Source organism: Protopterus annectens, chromosome 6.part0 (genome assembly GCF_019279795.1).
Source record: "Protopterus annectens isolate FY-2018-M chromosome 6.part0, PAN1.0, whole genome shotgun sequence".
NCBI lineage: Eukaryota > Metazoa > Chordata > Ceratodontiformes > Protopteridae > Protopterus > Protopterus annectens.
Genome location: NC_056737.1, coordinates 560,237,416 through 560,255,603, shown reverse-complemented (window position 1 = coordinate 560,255,603; position 18,188 = coordinate 560,237,416).

Below are 18,188 nucleotides of genomic sequence, written 5' to 3'. Positions count from 1 at the left end.
TAATTGTGTCTCTCACATGGTATGTTGAGGATTCTGCAGTTGTAATTGACTGACTGTATGTTTGTGCTGCTATTACAGTCTGTATTGCTTTAGTTTCTAGTGTGGGGGATGTCAGTGGGTGTACGTAGCATATACAGGTTTGTGGGCCTTGCATTTCTACATAATCCGTATATATGTGTGTGGGCTCCGTCCCTAATTAGAGAGCTAACAGTTAGTAGACTTATGTTACGGGATTGTATGTTGGGCCATTGTTAATTGGTTTCTATATCGTCTGCAGGTGAGCTTGCTACTTGTATATCTCCGTAATTGCAGCGATATATCAAGGGATATGTGTAAGTGACAGCTATCCCTTGTATTTCTGTCCCAGATATTTGCAGTCATTGCAGTTGTGTTGATAAAAGAGCCTGTTTGCCATGGGTTGCCACCTTTTCATATGGTCATTGTTGGACACTTGCAGGACACAGCGGTATTTACAGGCCAACATGTAGCCACGGTCAGTACACAGGTTAGCACATACTTTTATCCTCAATACATACCTATTGTTGGGGGACTTTGGCTACTTATCATATTGCATGTAACATTTACATTTCTTACATACAGGCATAACTATTAAATACGACTATTACATTATATATGAGACATATTAATGTCCTACCATCTCGGACATTTGCCCTTTTTACTGTTTTATGTCAGGACACACCTGCCCAGGGTGGGGCTGTCCCTCCTACTGTGGGACAGGTAGTAACCGTATGCCTACGGCTAGCTATACCCACACATACCATACTGATCTGCCTCTGATTTGGCACTAACAAACACATGTTGCAGACACACACACACATTACAGTCACACGGAGACGCACACGGCACCCTCAACGCACACTTACACAGACTATGGCACTCACAAACACAGTTGAACACAGTACCTACGTGGACCGCAACACCGACAGCAGTGACTAAATGTCCCTTCATATCATCATACTATTACTCGCTGTTGTACTGTTCCGGTACTGTGTTCTATCGGTCTTTCAGCCTCGTGGTTACGCATGTCTGTATGTTACACATTCCATAGTTGGTGGTATCCTATTTATTTGTACCTCCAAGGTGTTATGAATGTCGTTGAACTATCTATTATATTTGCAGATATTGCTGAATCCATCTATATCAACATATATCACTCTATTGCCCTTTCTATCTTTATTATATATATGCATATGTGTACATATATATATATATATATATATATCTATATATATATATATCTATATCTATATATATATATATATATATATATATATATATATATATCTGGCGGGGAACGTGACAGGCACACAGCACCACCATATGCTGTAAGGCTCATGTACTGTTCAGGTGTTGGCATTCCGTGTTCCACTAGCTGTTGTGTTTACAATGTTTGAGGGCTGCCTATGTAGGAGTCACACATTGGGCCACCTATACATTACAATTTACAGGTGGTCATGTTTGTGTGCCATCCATTTTACTGTGTGTGCAGGTGGAGATGTGTCAGTCCGTAGGGGCCTACACTGTCAGAGTATGTGCTATACGTTCCCTCTTTGCCAAGGCATAGGCATATTGGTCACGCCTCCATCTGCCTACTGGGGCTGGCACAGTGTGTTCATGGTCTGAATCCCTCTGTGCCTGTAATGGCTTTGGCAATTTCGGTGGGCTATGAGGGCCTTCACCATTTTGTCCCTGCTGCAGCTGCTTCTGCAGGATCATATTATGTAGCATGGCACATACTATGACGATGTGGGCACACGTGCCTGGAGAGTACGGCAAGGCTCCACCAGATGTATCCAAGCAACGGAACCGTGATTTCAGCATCCCAAACACATGCTCTATGATGATTCTGGTTTGTGCGTGTGCCTCATTATGGCGTTCTTGCATGGGTGTGTGTGCATTTCTGATGGGAGTCATCATCCACGGCTCCAGTGCATAGCCAGCATCCCCCACAAGATGGCCATGTGGGATGTCCCCCCTGACAAATACCTGATACAGCTGTGAGGCATGCTAGATATGGGAGTCATGGTAGCTTCCAGGGCTGCCAGCACACACATCCATGATAATGCCCTGGGCATTGCACACAACCTGGCAGTTGATGGAGTGGAATCCCTTGCGGTTTATGTAGCGCCTACCATGCTCACCGGGTGGTGACTTGATTTGTATGTGCCTGCAGTCTATCGCACCCAGTACCTCCGGGTAGTGTGCCACATGGTGGAAGTGGCGCATATTGCTGGCCAACTCCTCCTGAGTTCGGGGTTCGGGGGAAGTATATCTGCTCATTGGCATGTGGTAACATGGCATCCAGGAACTGGTGTAGTACCCTGGATGCTGATGCTTGTGAGATACCCATTATATCTCCAGTTGGCCTTTGAAAGGTACCTGTGGCCAGTATTCGCAGGCTTACACATACCTTCGTGTCCACTGGGATGGGTTCCCCTCTGTTGTTTCTGGTTCTCAGGTGTGGCCGGCACAGCTCCACTATTTGCTGTAAGATGTCCCTGTCCACCCTGTAATGCTCTACTATCTCCAGGTCATGTAGCCCCTGGTAGGTTACCCTTGGTCTGAACACTCTCCTTCTCCTCTGAGGCCTGCGGTGGTTGTCAGCATCATCCTCCACAACACCGTCAGTCTCTAACACATGCTGATGAATCACAGCTATGGCAGCTCCCAACATGTACATTTTAACAGTTCCCCATGTGTTTACACCTATGGTGCAGTGTTTGGGAATACACAGGTGTGTGTTGGGTGCTTTCACACTTTATACTATTGTTCTGTGAACACCGATGATGTCATAGGGTGTGTATGTACGATCGTAGCTACAGGGTATCTTATGTGTTTTACTGCCAGAACTACTATTGTGGTGCCTTTGGTGTTGAATTACATTTGCCTGCTGTGGATTCCCTCTTGACCTTCCCTTTACATTTCTGCATGTTGCACCTACCATTTTCTGGCGTGCATCCTGCAGCCTACTTTCATTTGTACTTTCCTGGACCTGGCGTATCTTGCGTTATGTGTGCTACTGCCGGTCTGCTGTCAGTTTGCTTTGCTCTGCTGTGTCAGGTCTCCTATCTTTGCAATCCAAAACCTCCCCTCCTTTCTTTGCATTCCAATGCCTCCCCTATCCTGTTTTGCAGGTTTCTGCAAGCAGACTTGTCAGCTTCCGTCGATTGGCCATCGTGGGTTGATTGGTGTTGATTGCTCATTAGTACTCCAATTAACCTACTTCAGCATTTCCTTCTTTTCTTCCCCTGACCTTCCTGTTTGTGCTATTGTTCACGGCGCGTGCGTCCGATTACTGGGTTTTGGGCACGTTTTCATCCCCGTACACATGCGCTTTTAGGCACCATGTGTGCTCTCAGCTAAACAATTCTATACCTTCCTCCCCACACCTGTCCTGCAGCTTTGCTTAGCAATGGACAGGCCAGATTTGCATTGCTCCAATGTGCTTATTGCTACAGTGGCACACCCCTCTGCTGATGTCATGCATCTCCTCTGAGCCACTCCTCGGTGTTATACCGCTTGCGCCGTATGGTACAACCTTCATCCGGCGGGACATTTGCGATTCAGTATTATCTGCCTCATTTGCATGGCATTGACTACTAATTCATAGTTACCGCGCCGAACACTATCGCAGGCCCTTAGCAACCCTTGCACCTTGGTTGTGGTGTTCCATGCCTACCATTGTGTATTATGCTGTAAACATGATTTCTATTACGTTGCGATTTTATGACATTTTTGTATTATTTCTTTATGTTACAGCTTCCGCACACATGCCCTGTGGTTGTGCTGTGCGTTACTGTGGACATGACATTAAATGTTGTTATTTACGTGTTGTGCATCTTTTCTTATGCCATTGGCTGTGTATTTCACCATTGGCATATGTTAACGCTAGTGATACCTGAGTCTGGCCCTCTTCCATAGCTCCGATGTTCTGTTTGGGAAAATGTAAACCGTGTTTTTTGGTTTACATTTCTGTGGGCTTACGCTATGCCTGCACCACTTCATGAATCACTATATGCCTTCATTTGCATGGTGCGACACTGCACATGGGGTGATTAGCATACCTAAGCCAGGGGCTGTGCAGTTCTGGCGTATGTCGGTAGTGCACGTGGAATTGGATCGTACCTGAATCGCTCGACGGCCATATTTGGCATTATACCACCTACGCTATGCCTGCGCCTGGCGCAAGCTTCATGAATCCCGGGGTACATGTTTTATGAGGAACAGATCAAAAATATGAAGGAAAAATCTGGACATTCTGCGAAAAAAATCTTTAGTAGAGAGGTATGACTCAAACACACACACACACACACACACACACACACACACACACACACACACACACACACACACACACACACAGCTTCATTCTTGCCCCCACAGACATGCCCACATGCTGACAAACATACACACTCCAAAATCTGTCCTACTATTTTTTAACCCATTCTCTATCTCTCTCTCTCTCTCTCACTCTCTCACACACACACACACACACACACACACACACACACACACACACACACACATACTCACCCAACTTCATTCTTGCCTCTACAGACATGCATGAATGCAGGCACAAACAAACACACTCACACTGTAAAATCTGACCCTATACTCTCTACTTTTTAGCCAATTCTTTCTCTCTCTCACATAAACACACACACACACACACACACACACACACACACACACACACACACACACACACACACACACACACACACACACTCCCCCCTCCCCTCATGCTTGCACGTCAGCTGAGGCAAGTTTATTCAGGTGGGGAGTGAACTGTCTAGGTGACAGGGAAGGAACTTTAAGAACTTTTTTTTCCCTGATGATTTTGCGAATTTTGCTACCCCCCTGGCTAGGCAAGTGTATGCTTTTGTATACATAGCATATGCTTTGCTCCTTATGATAATATGACTTACAAAGTCCCCCCCCCTTTCATTGCTCTCGCCTGTTGTTTAAGCTGTTTAGGTAGATTTCCCACCTATTATTTTCCAGTGATCCATAATACTGAGTTCTTACCCATTAAAACAGTATTGCTATTCAGTAAACCTCCTTTACCACAAATTGCCTCTCGCTCTTATTCCCACAACTCCCATCTGCTTGACACCCTGGCAACACTCTGAGAGGGTCCTGAATTAATCATGCTCCATTCTTCACAGATAAGATATTTATAGTGCCTTTTTTTAGGCAAGGTTTAAATGACAAATTCGCCATCTTAACAGGTACAAGCAAACAAAATCTGTGGGTAATGCTACTCAATGCTAGAAGTCAAAACCTCAAAATGCATTCACTTGAGGCACGCCTTAAAATGGAGAACATCAACATCTGTGCAGTGACAGAGACCTGGTTCAAGGGTCCAGAGAGCACCCCTGCATTACCAGGCTATAATTCATACCACACCTTTCAGCCACCTAACCTGGACCAAAACACTAAAGGTGGAGGCCTGTCCATATTCATTAAGGATATCCACACCTCCAGGCTAGTTGCTTAGCATAATGCATCCAAGATTATCCCAGTGCAACTAATTTTGGGCAAGACCGCAATCCAAATTGTAATTTGCTACAGATCCCCCACCATGCCCCAGGATTTCCACTCCTCATTTCTTGATATGCTGGAAAATATTAGGGTACAACCCAACACCCTAATAATGGGTGATTTCAACTACCCTACCATTAACTGGGAAAACTACTCATGTACCAACTCTTTTGCTCAACGTTTTCGGGAATTCATAAATTTCAATGCCTTGGATAAACTTATCCACACCCCCACCAGGGGCAGCAATATCCTAGGCCTGGTCATTACCAACAAGGGTGACTGGTGTTCCACACCAGAGGTCAATTCCTCGTTGGTCAGATCCAACCACAAGCTAATCACCCTAGACATCCACATCCCACCCCCCACCCCACCCCCATTAGGGAAACCACCGTAAAAAATTTCTCCAAAGCCAACTTCATGCTTTTTAAGACAGAAGTGGCAAACTTCACGACACTCATGCAGATGGACAATAGAGGTACAACTGCTGAATCCTTCACAAATGCACTTTATAAGCACTTACATGAGTGCATGGATCATGCTATCCCTAACAGAACCAAGATGCTATCCTCCAGAAAAAGGAAGCCAAGTTGGTGGTCCCCTACCATAAACAAACTCTACAACAGAAGAAAGAAACTGTTGCAAAAAAAAAGAGTAAAATCCATGATTGGAGGAACTCCCTGGTCAGCCACAGTAAGAAGCTGAGATCCCTCATAAAATCCTCCAAAGCTAGTTATGAAAAGAAAATTGCCACTGATTCTGAAGACAACCACAAAGCATTCTATAGCTATGTCAAGAATCTCAATGGCAACACTCAGATCTTCTCTGAGTTACAGCACACTGGTAATAAATATACAGAACCAACTGATATTGCCAACATCCTGGCAGATAGGTTTAGTGCTAACTTTACCGCCTTCCACCCCCTAAAGGGCCCATCTCTATACTGGAAGAATGCAAAGTTCTTGTAATCACGGCTGCACAGGTAAAAAAACACACTCTCCAAAGTTAAGCACACAGCATCCATGGGACCGGACAGCATCCCATGCTTCGTTCTACATGAACTGCAGAATGAACTGGCACCCCATCTAAGCACCATGTTCAATCATAGCCTCACCTCAGGCTTTGTGCCCACTGAATGGCACACAGTGATTGTTATCCCACTCCACAAAGAGGGAGTCACCACGGAGTCTGGGAACTACTGCCCCATTAGCCTAAATAGCCTGGTCTGCAAGACCATGGAACGTATCATCATGGATCTTAAACACAAAGACATTGGTAATCTTCAAACTCTGGACTCCACCCAGTTTGGATTTGCAAAAGGCAGATCATGTCTCCTAAACCTGATAGACTTCTTTGAAGCAGTCACCAAAGCTGTAGAAGAGGGTAAGGTGGTTCACACAGCCTATCTAGATCTTGCCAGGACTTTTGACACCATCCCCCACTCTGGAATTATAGATAAACTCACTAAACTAGGTATAAATCCCTATGTCACGAGATGTGCTGCCAACTGGCTCACTGACAGAACCCAGACTGAAATAGCAGACTCCAAATCCAACTTCAGACCAGTGACAAGTGGAGTACCACAGGGTTCAGTCCTCTGTCCTCTCCTGTTTGGTATCTACTTTTCTGAAGTACAAGCTAACACAAAACATCTTTGGCTAATGAAGTTCACAGATGACAGCAAACTAGAAGCCATTATCGAAACTCCTAATGATGTGGACATCCTACAAAAGGGCCTCACGAAGACAGATGCCTGGTGTCAAAGCCATGGCCTCAAGCTCAATGCCAAAAAGTGCATTGTCACCCCCTTTGGTAAAAACTCTGTACCCATGAGTGACCAGATAGGTGGTAGTCTACTTAACACCAAAAGTGTGTTAAGAGACCTTGGGACACAGGTGGACAGTAGTCTCTCCTTTGATAATCACATTGCCACAGTAGTCAGGAAATCCATCAATGTGGCACACCTCATCACCAAAGGTTTCTCATCCAGGAAAAAAGAGGTCATTGTTCCCCTCTACTCGTCACTCATTAGACTCATTATAGATTACAACATCCCTTTTGGTATGTATCTCACAAGACATCTACAACAACTGGAAAGGCCACAGAAATACCTCACAAAGAGGATTACCAGCCTCAAACATTTGCCCTATGCAGACCATCTCAAAAAACTCCAACTTTACTCCGTCGCATATCGCCTACTCAGAGGCGATCTCTGCCTAACATACAAAGCTATGTCAAACCCAGAGCTGTTGGACATGCTCCACTTAAAGAAATCACAATCCTTCCAAGCTACATGCTCTAAGGACCTAAACCTTGTCACTACAATAAACAGACCATGCTGGAGGGATAGGTTCCTGTCCCAAAGACTTCCAATACTCCCGAACAAACTACCTATCTATATCAAACAGAGCTCCTCATTAGCACTCTTCAAGAAAAATTATGATGATTGGATGGGAAATAGGAAATTCACCCCGGGGATTACCTCTCTGGTTCTCGTCAACAGAGGCACAGGAAAATAATTTACTTGGGTGGTGAAAGCCAGGGTACCTTTTTGGCTAGGCTTATACAGGCCCTAGGGACAATAGCCTAGTACCTACCTATGAACCTAAGAACCTATTTTATTATTTTGCATTTCAGCTAACTATTTTAGAGTGCTACTGCTTTATTTTTACTTTATTTATTGATTTTTGTATTTTAAATCATTTTAAAGATCCCTAATCCTTGAAATATCCTTATCCCGGTAGTTTGCTTAAGTTGTTTTGTGGTAGAATTAGGTTTGCAAGCAATATTTTGTATTTTTACATTGAGAGGACTGGGGTAGTCCATCTATTGGTAGTAGATGGCAACCTGGTCAATCTGAAATGGGAAACAAATAATAAAGGTGTGAGTGTAGTAATGTTTTTGACCAGAAGATGTAGAAGCCAATTTCCTATGTTTAAGTGCCTGTATAACTTTAGAGTGTTTGTACATGGCTGCCCATCATGCAGTACTGGTTAACAGTGACCTGTATAGATGTAGACATGTAGAAATAAAATGTTGCCAATAAAACTACCACTAAAACTGTACCAGTAACTTGGTGAGTGTACAGCAACTAATTGTGTATGCTGAGTATCACAGAGCAGATAGTTTGTGCATTGAGGATTACTGCCCCTTGAATGTAATATAATATTGCATTGTCTAGTCTCCAGCATCAAAGGCACTCTTAGTCAGTTTATTATTAAGCCATTGTGTACCACACCCTTGTAGCTCACTGAGCAACAGACTGAAATAATGGATAAGCACTTTTATAATTTCTCCACAGCTAGTCTGGTAGATATGGGTATCTTGAAACAATGTAACAGTTGTTTAGTGTTTATTGACAACTATTTAATCCTCGATGTACAAACACTCATAATAGCTATCTGGTTGTCAGAAACAAACACAACCCCCCACACACACATTCACACCTCACACATAGACCTACTTATGCTGAGGCCCTTAAATGCAATCTCACTAAACCCGTAAGACCTTTCAAACATTCCACAAAAGCTCTCAACAGAAACAACACCTAATACTGCACATACAGCCATACCCAGTGGAGCCTCAACTTCCAGTCCCATACGGCAAGCCAATACACTACCCAGGACTCTGTTCATAGTGGCCTCTTTTGCATGACATATTGATTCCCTACTCACCAGGATGAGCAAGGTGAAAATAATGGTCAGTTGCCTATCAGGGGCCAAGATCCACCAAGTTGCACATGCACTAAGGTCAATGCACTACAGGTGTCAGCATAATTCAGTCTTAGTCCATGCAGGTGTAAATGACCTGAGATGTACCTCCCTAGACTATAAGAAGAGAGACATTATGGAGGTCTGAGACTATGTGTTGCCAGCCAGTATGTACCTAGCACTGAGCAGCTTTCTACCTTCACCAAGGATGATGACACAATATGAACAGAAGATGACTGACTTTAATAATTGACATCATTCTTGGTAGATAAAATATTTGTCAGCATGGAAGGACATGGTTAACCAACCATATTGGTTTATCAAGGATGGTCTGCACCTGACCCCTCTAGGCTTTTAAATATTGCTAAAGCATTATCCTTCCCCAAGCAGCCTTTTTAAATAATGCCAAAGTGACAAACCTTCCAGCACAGCAAAATATACACTAAGAAATCTAAAGTTGTTACTGCTCAGTGCCAGGAATCTAAAAAGAAGCTCCTCTTCCTTAACCTCTCCTCTCCATGGAGAATAAGAACACCTGTGCAGTTACCAAGACATTGTTTAAAGCCACAGTGTGTACCCTGGCAGTTCAAGGCTTTACTGCCTTCTGCATATTTAGACTAGCAACTGCAGTCAGTGACTAAAGGTGGAAGTGTCTCAATCTACATTAGTGACAAACATACCATTACATTGGTTAAACAGGATAATGCACTGTAGTTCCTCCATGTCGAGATTTCCATAGACAAAGTCACATACCATTTTCTAGCAACTTATAGGTCACCTTCTATGTCACATGAAACCCATAGCTCATACTTGGACCTCTTGGAGACAGTCAGCATTCAATCAGATGTTATACTTATGGGGGACTTGAATTATTAGACTTTAAATCTGGAATTCTACATCACTCAAAATTTGTAGATGCAGAGATTCCTAGATGTTTTAAGCACGACACCCTGGACCAGTTAGCGTATATGCCTATTAGAGGTGCAAATATATTGGACTGGATACTCACATATATGGGAAAATGCTGCACCACCATGCCATGTTATCCATGTTAAGGTCAGACCACAAATCAGTGCCCTTAAAAATAAGAATCATTTCATAACCTCAGAAAACCTTGTAACAGTTAGAAAATACTCCAAGGCAAACTACTATAAAGTGAGTTCCTTTCAAGATTTCTACCAACCCTCCAATTCCAGATAATTTGCAGCTTATGAATTATTCGCAGAAGCTCCGAAGAACCATAACAATTATTGCATACAGGTTGCTGTGCCTACCAGAAATCAGCCCAAAATTAACTTAAAAAACAAGCCACCCTAGTAGAACCCAAAGTTAAACAAATTGTACAAAAGGAAAAAAAATCAGCTAAAATTATGAAGTGCAACACCAAAAAAGATAAAATATCTATCATCAACTAAGAAGACTAAGACCAAGAAATCAAATTTTGAGATAATGATAATGTCCCAGGCCAAGGTCAAACATAAGACCTTCTTTAGATATGTCAAAAACCTCAAAGGCATATAGCAGCACTCTGAATTGTTGGTAAATGAAGCCTTCTTTATGGAACAGGGTGATATAGTAAATCCTCTGGCTGACAAAATCAGCTCCAACTTCATCCACCTCTTACTCTCAACTGCCCCCCAGGAAATACAATGTAATACAATCCCTTCAACTATCAACAGAGATCAGGTCTTAGATGTGCTCTGTAAGGCCAAGAATACAGCTTTGGTGGGCCCCAGTAATATCTTAGGATGTCTTCTAAACAGCCTGAAGTACGATCTATCAGGGGCATTGGAGATGCTATCTACCCTTCACCTCTACACAAGCTTTGTGCCATGCCAATGGATGACTACGATGGTCATACCTTTGCACAAGGGCAGACCATCAACAGACCCTAGGCACTAGAGATCCATTTGTCTGACTTGTCTGATATGCAAAGCCATGGAAAGAATTATTAAGGAAATGATTAACAATGGCATAGGAAATCCTCAGACACTGGGCCCAACCCAGTTTGCTTTTATCAAATGCATGTCATGCCTACTGAACTTGGGCAACTTCTTTGAGATGATCACCACTACAATGCATGAGGGCAAAATGTTGCATACTGTCAACCTTGACCTAGGTAAGGCATATCTGATACAATGCCCTAGTTGAGCATTGTGAACAAACTCAATGAATGAGGCATAAATCCCTATGTAGCTCACTGGATAGTCAGCTGGGTCACAGACAGGACTGTGGAAGCTATGACTGGAGAGACCATCTTCACAGAGAAGCTAGTCACCAGTGGAGTAACCCCACAGCTCTGTGTTGGATCCACTCCTGTTTGTTGTCTATTTTTCAGAAGTCAGCACTAATGTCATGGGCCCCTGGCTTACCATGTTTGCAGATGACTGCAAGCTAGGAGCAGTCATAGAATCTTCCTAAAATGCTAACATCTTTCAGGAAGATCTAACACAGACTTGTGCCAAAACCACAGCTTAAAATTGAGTACCAAGAAATGCATAATAGTTCTTTTTGGAAAGTTGACTACCCAGGGAATCTAGCTTATTGATAAAACACTCCTAAAAACAGGCACAGTAGTCAGGGATTTGCAGAATTCATGTAGATAGTGACCTGGCTTTCGACAAGAGACTGAGGTTGAAAAAAACTCATTCTATGTCAGCCATCTTATAATTAAGTGCATGTCATCTAGATCTAGAGAAGTCATCATACCACTGTACTCAGCCATCATCAGACCCATCATTGAATATAACACCTCCTTCTGTAAATACCTGGACTGGTATATAGAACTGGAATATCCACAGAGATTCCTCAAAAAAAGAATACAGGGCATAAACACAATGTCTTATGCAGATCACCTCTAAGCCGTATTTCTGTACTCTGTTTCCTACAGTTTGCTAAGATGTGATTTACATCTAGTATACAAGACACCCTTGGATCCTGCTCTGATGGATCTTTTGCATATCTGCAAATAAACACCACCAGAACAACTAGACCTAAGGATTTAAACTTTGCCTGTGACTTAAATAGGACATGTTGGAGGGACAGCTATGTAACACAGAGAATCCTTATTCTCTGGAATACACTTCCCTTCCATGCAGAGCAGAATCCTTACCTAACCCTATTCAAATGCAACCTGGACCAGTGGATGGGAAATTAGAAATTCACCCTTGAACTGACACTTATGTCTCTGATTGACAAAGGCAGCCATTAAATCATGCCCTAACTAACATACATCCCTTAAAATAACACCTCGGACAGAATTACATGTGGGACTCATTTGTAGTGCATGGCTAGTCTTATAAGTTGTCATTAACCTAGTATACACATATGAACCTTTGAACTATCTTTTTAAGTTATTTGATCTGAGTCACAAAGAAGGCAAACAGAGGCTTAGGGAACTTAACCTCAGACAACAGGAAGCAGCTTATTAACAGGCCATAACCTCAATATTCGACAGTAACTGCCAGGCTGCATAAAGAACATCACACATCACCTACATGAAGATGGTACTTAAGCATGCTAACAAATTATTGATCACAAAAGCAGGCTTTTTGTTTTCCTTTTGTCATTTTTGAGCTTTTGGAGAGGCTGACTTCAGGTAAGTGTGCTGTCAATGTGCCAGAACTGACATACTTTATTTTGATATTTGATGCCCATCCATATTTAGCAATAAATAAAAACATGCACTTTTTCTATACAACACCCGTGTGTAATACATGGAAGCAGGCATGTAACAAAGAAGAATCTTGAGTACATTTTACCAAGTGAGTTACTGGACTTGTGGTTATACCAAAAGTTATTAACTGAGTTCTCTAATCTTAAAGGCCAAAATACTTGAATATCACTGAGATGTGACCCTCACATGTCCATGTATCTAATCCCCCCATTTTAGTTTAAATTATTATTTCTTATTTTATTCCCATCATTTATTTGAATAAGTCTTCCCAATTCCAGTCAGTGGATGCACTGATTATGGTATTTATGTGTGTTTTTTACTGAATATGAAGGTATAGATATTCTGTGACTTTTTATGACGGACTCTCCTTGGAGTGATTTACTGCATTATTACTGTATTATTTTTGTAGCATTGGGTGAACAACATTAATATGTTTATTTAGTTTATTATTTTCTCTTGTTTTACTTTACTTGAGTGCTAATCATAATCATAATCTTGCCTGTGCCCTTAAACCCATCCCTTCATGTTCTTTCCCTAAAAGTTCCAATGAAAAAGATAACCTCCCCACCCACACACACACACACACACATATAAACACTTAAAGGCAGTACTCAAGCACAAGACTAAATCTATCCCTTTCCCTAACCCTTTCAATAACCCTTACCTATAAACCCTTGCATAACACTGACTCAGACATACAGACGCGCGCACACACACACACACACACACACACACACACACGCACGCACGCACACACACACACACACACACACACACACACACACACACACACACACACACACACACACACACACACACACACAGACACACACACACACACACACACACACACACACACACACACACACACACACACACACACACAGACACACTTATTCTTTGTGCTTTTGGAGAGGTTGGAGTGAATTGCCCAGTAATAATAATCAGCCTTTATTCCTCATTGTTTACTAGTTTTGTCTTTGATTATTTTTTATCGCAGTGAGATGAGGTACACACAACAAAGTACCATCTTGCTGAGTACTCAGATAGCACTCTGGCTTTGGAGAACTAATGTGCATTTGTATGAAATAAGATGGAATACTTGACAGTTGTCTTCTGTTTTTATGAAATAAAGTTGAAAATACATAGCACTCAACTGTCCATCTCAGAATACCCTTGATTTTGCCTCAGATTTTTGGTCTGTATCTCATATAATTTGTGGTTTTCTGCAAATCATTGAGGATTGCAGTCTCCAAATAATGACAAGCATTTTATTTTTTCAGATTTTGTGTTCTTCAGAAATTATACACTAATGCTCATATTTTTATTCTATCTGCCATCAAAGCATATAACAGCAATATTTAATTTTTTCCCGGATTTTGGACCTCAGTCCTTTATTTTTGGCTTTGTCTTGAGTCTTGTTTTAAGAAGTCAGGAGATATTATTTACCACAATCAGATGAAGTGTAAACAGCACAATTACTATAACTGCTTGGTGGAAGCTGGGTCTGTCTGTGGATGAAAGTGACTTGCCTTCTTGCTGTTTGATCAATTACGTAGTCTGGCTTTCAAGGATTAATGTGCTTGTATATGTAATATGTTGAAATACTTGGCCTACTATGTGCTTTTGTGAAACGAATGTAAATACACAGCGGTAGTGGTGCTGCGGTAGCGTTGTTGCCTCACAGTAAGATGTTGTCCCATTCAATTCTCAGCTAGAGCATCTTCTGTGTGGAGGCATGCATGAATGGGCGTACCTTCCTTGAAGGTTGTGCATCAGGGCTGGTAACTCGGCATGTAAAAATCCACTACCAAACATTAGCGGACCGGAGTTCCGCGGTGGTGACCCCTAACCAGGATAAGCCGAAAGACACAACAAGTACAGCAAAGAGACATCTGAGATATACACAGTGAAGAATGGGGCAATGATTGATGAGTGTATGGGCTAACTGTGTATGATATCTGCTATCATGATGACGTTGGTTTTGCAGGACTACTGTGCATTTGTGTATATCATGTTGAGACATTTTACAGTGGCCATTTTTCTAAGTCTGTCAGATCTTTGGTGTGTATACAAACATACAAACAAGTGCATGTGACTGATGGGTATGGACATTAGTGGGGTTATAATGACAGCAGTTCAGACACTCTTAATTCAGGAAGATACATTTAATAGACATCTTACATTTAAAAGGCTACCAAAGGATACAACTGTGGAATTGTGAGATACTTAATATTCTAATATTTTTTCTAAACATGAATTGTGATACAAAAAAAAAGGCATAGTTCACAGAAAATGGTGAAATTGTAAATTATAAGAACATATTAAAACAATAAGGCCCATTGCATCTGACTATGTACAGTGGACTGTCAGCTATTAGCTATTTGCCACTTATTTCTTTACTTTCTCTTTACTAGCCAGTAACCAAAGTAGTGCACAACTAATTTCAAGTGGAGGCCTATGCAGAAATGCTACAACATGAAATCCATACTAAGACTAAAAAATGTAATAACATGCAGTAATGGCAGATCAGTGGTAGGTATGTGTCATGAAGAGAAGGTCTAAGTTCATAAGTAGCTGTCACTGATGAAGACTGACAGATCAGAGAGTTTGTAGAGTATGCAAAGTCTCATACCATTACGGCCAGACTTAGGCTAGTTGGACCTATTTGGCTCAATAAGGCCTCGCTCTCTCAGTTGCTAATGACGGTCCTTATTCCTTACATGACTAAGAGATTTGCTTGAGAAACACAACACCAGTGCAAAGATCAAGGATTTTTCCTATCAGTCTTTCCAGTTGCATGTAGTACTTACATGTTTTGTTAGTGGAGTGGAGTACGACTATCTTGTCTGCATTAGTTTTCATCCCATATGCCTTCAGTTTTGCATTCCATTCCCTTGTAATGCAACATATTCTGTTTATAGCAGCTTAGTTAATCTGTCCCCTCTGATCTCTGTGCTAGTGCAGTCCATCACCAATGTGAACAACAGTCTGATTTTGTTGTTACAGTCTGATACCGTGCTTAGTTTCATTCTGGGGGCTATCTGACCTCTGAACAAAAGGCCAGGTAAAACTAACCTGTGTACTAAATTCTCATTATGTTAAATGAAACAAAAAAAATTTGTATATTTCATGAAACATATATTTTTAAAATGTAATATACCACAGGTAGAGTTCTATGCATTTAAGTGACTGAAGCTTTGGAGCTGAATTCTGAGGTGTGCTGCAAAAGAAGCTGTAAGAGATAAATTAAACCCTTAGATTTTACTTGTAGCTGAATACCTTCTTGTTACTAGCTAACAGTTTAGGAATGAACTCTCAGTGTGGCAGAAACACAGCCTGTGAAAGGCAGGACCCCATGACTTTAGATATGTGCCTTTACTACCTATCTGACATTTTGTATTATTTTAATTGTTTATTATGTGTTTTGTGATAAATTTCTAATCAATGTACTGAGTAAAGGAATGGCCTTCAATACTTCTTTATTTAGTTATCTTTTCCCTATAATATTATTTATTTCTCTTGAATACAGAAGATATTTAACACTGGACTCTTTGAAGGACTTCACCTATAGAACAACCACAGTGTGTTCTTTTTTTTGCCTGTAGCTTTGTTTATTTGCACATTAAAATCTAAGTTATTTCTCAAAGCTGAATCATAATGACATAGCAGAGTGAACTTAGCATTGCCTGCTAATAAATATGTGGTTGTGTTGCAGGAACCCATAACCATATGTTAGGAGAATAAAAGTCACCTGGTAGACAGTGGGTAGTTTTATTGTTTGAAAAAGGCCATATATATTACCACACTAGAATGTTTGCAGTGTTATGCTGTGCCTCCCATTGGGACAAATCATGGCTACTACCAGGTGGTGCTGCTGTGGCCACCATACTGTAAATAAACACAGTAAGTTAGAATAAACTCAGCACAGACCTTTCTAAGACAGCAGGGGCATCAGTAGTGTAAATGAAAATGCATTTCTCCCACCCAAGTTACTACCTTGATGAAAGCCGGTAAACCAATGAACTGCTGTACAGTCCTTATATAACATTTGTTTGAAAGCAGAAAAGACAATCCCCCGAATTCAGCAAGCTCTGCACAGAGTGCAGGAATAGTGCAGGAGCTGCTGCATGCAATATGGCCATCGAGCGATCCAGGAACGAGCTCCCAGTACGTGCAAGAGCACTCCTACACTATTCCTGCACGGACACAACTGCTATATGATAATTACCTCATTTGCTGTTGAAAATCATGCAAATGAGGTGAATTAGTGATCTAGGAAGCAAGCAGGCATCTGTGCAGGAATAGTGTAACCTGCAGAAATATATTCGGTTACTAACTGAATACATTTCTGCAAATTACAAAAGGGAGGCATGACAGCTCAAAAGAAAGCATGTATTCAATGTAGTAGGCATGCCAGTGGCAAAATATATGGCCATTGGCATGAGAAATAGTTGCAAAATTATAAAAAATAACTTTATTTTTTTTTTGGCTGATCTCAGCCGTTTAAGCGTAGGGCCCGAAAATAAGAAAAAAGTTGTAAATAAGCTTTTAAACCCAAATCAGCATTTCGCCATAATAGTCAATGGCATGCATGAGACAACAATACCAGGGAATAGTTGTTGCTAAGGGGGGAGGCTGAGTGTGAGTGTGGTAACTATGAATTAGCTTTCTGTTTTATGCAAATGAGGGGACTGATACTGAATCACAGATTTCCTCTGTGCTAGCTTGCACCTAACCGGGTAGGTACAGCAACACCATTGTATAAGTATAAGAGGTGAATAGTCTCATAAGAGGGAGTGTCATGCATGCTGTAAGCTAATTGGAGCTCTATGGCCTGTGATTGCCCTTAACTAAGCAAAGCTAAGAAAGGGGGTGTGTCTGAGGCTGCCTAGCAGTGTTTACATTGCCTAAACAATTGTGCACACTGCGTACAAGGTTTTAAACAAAAACAGAAAAAAAAAAAACAGGAAATAGCAGCTCTGTTCACATCTGAGCACTGGGTATGCACGCTGCACCTCCGAGCTTAAACGGGAAGGCAATGGGAAGGAACAACTGCAGTAGGAAGGCAATCAAGGAGAATTAGGATAGCTGGCAGGTGAAATGTATCAGAATCACCAAATTACACATGGTACAGCCTAGCACACTACTATAAACAATGCAAACGCCTTCCAGTCTGTTTTTCCCACAAACTCTACTCCACTGGTGTACACAGACAAGGGAAATTTTACCTCACAAAA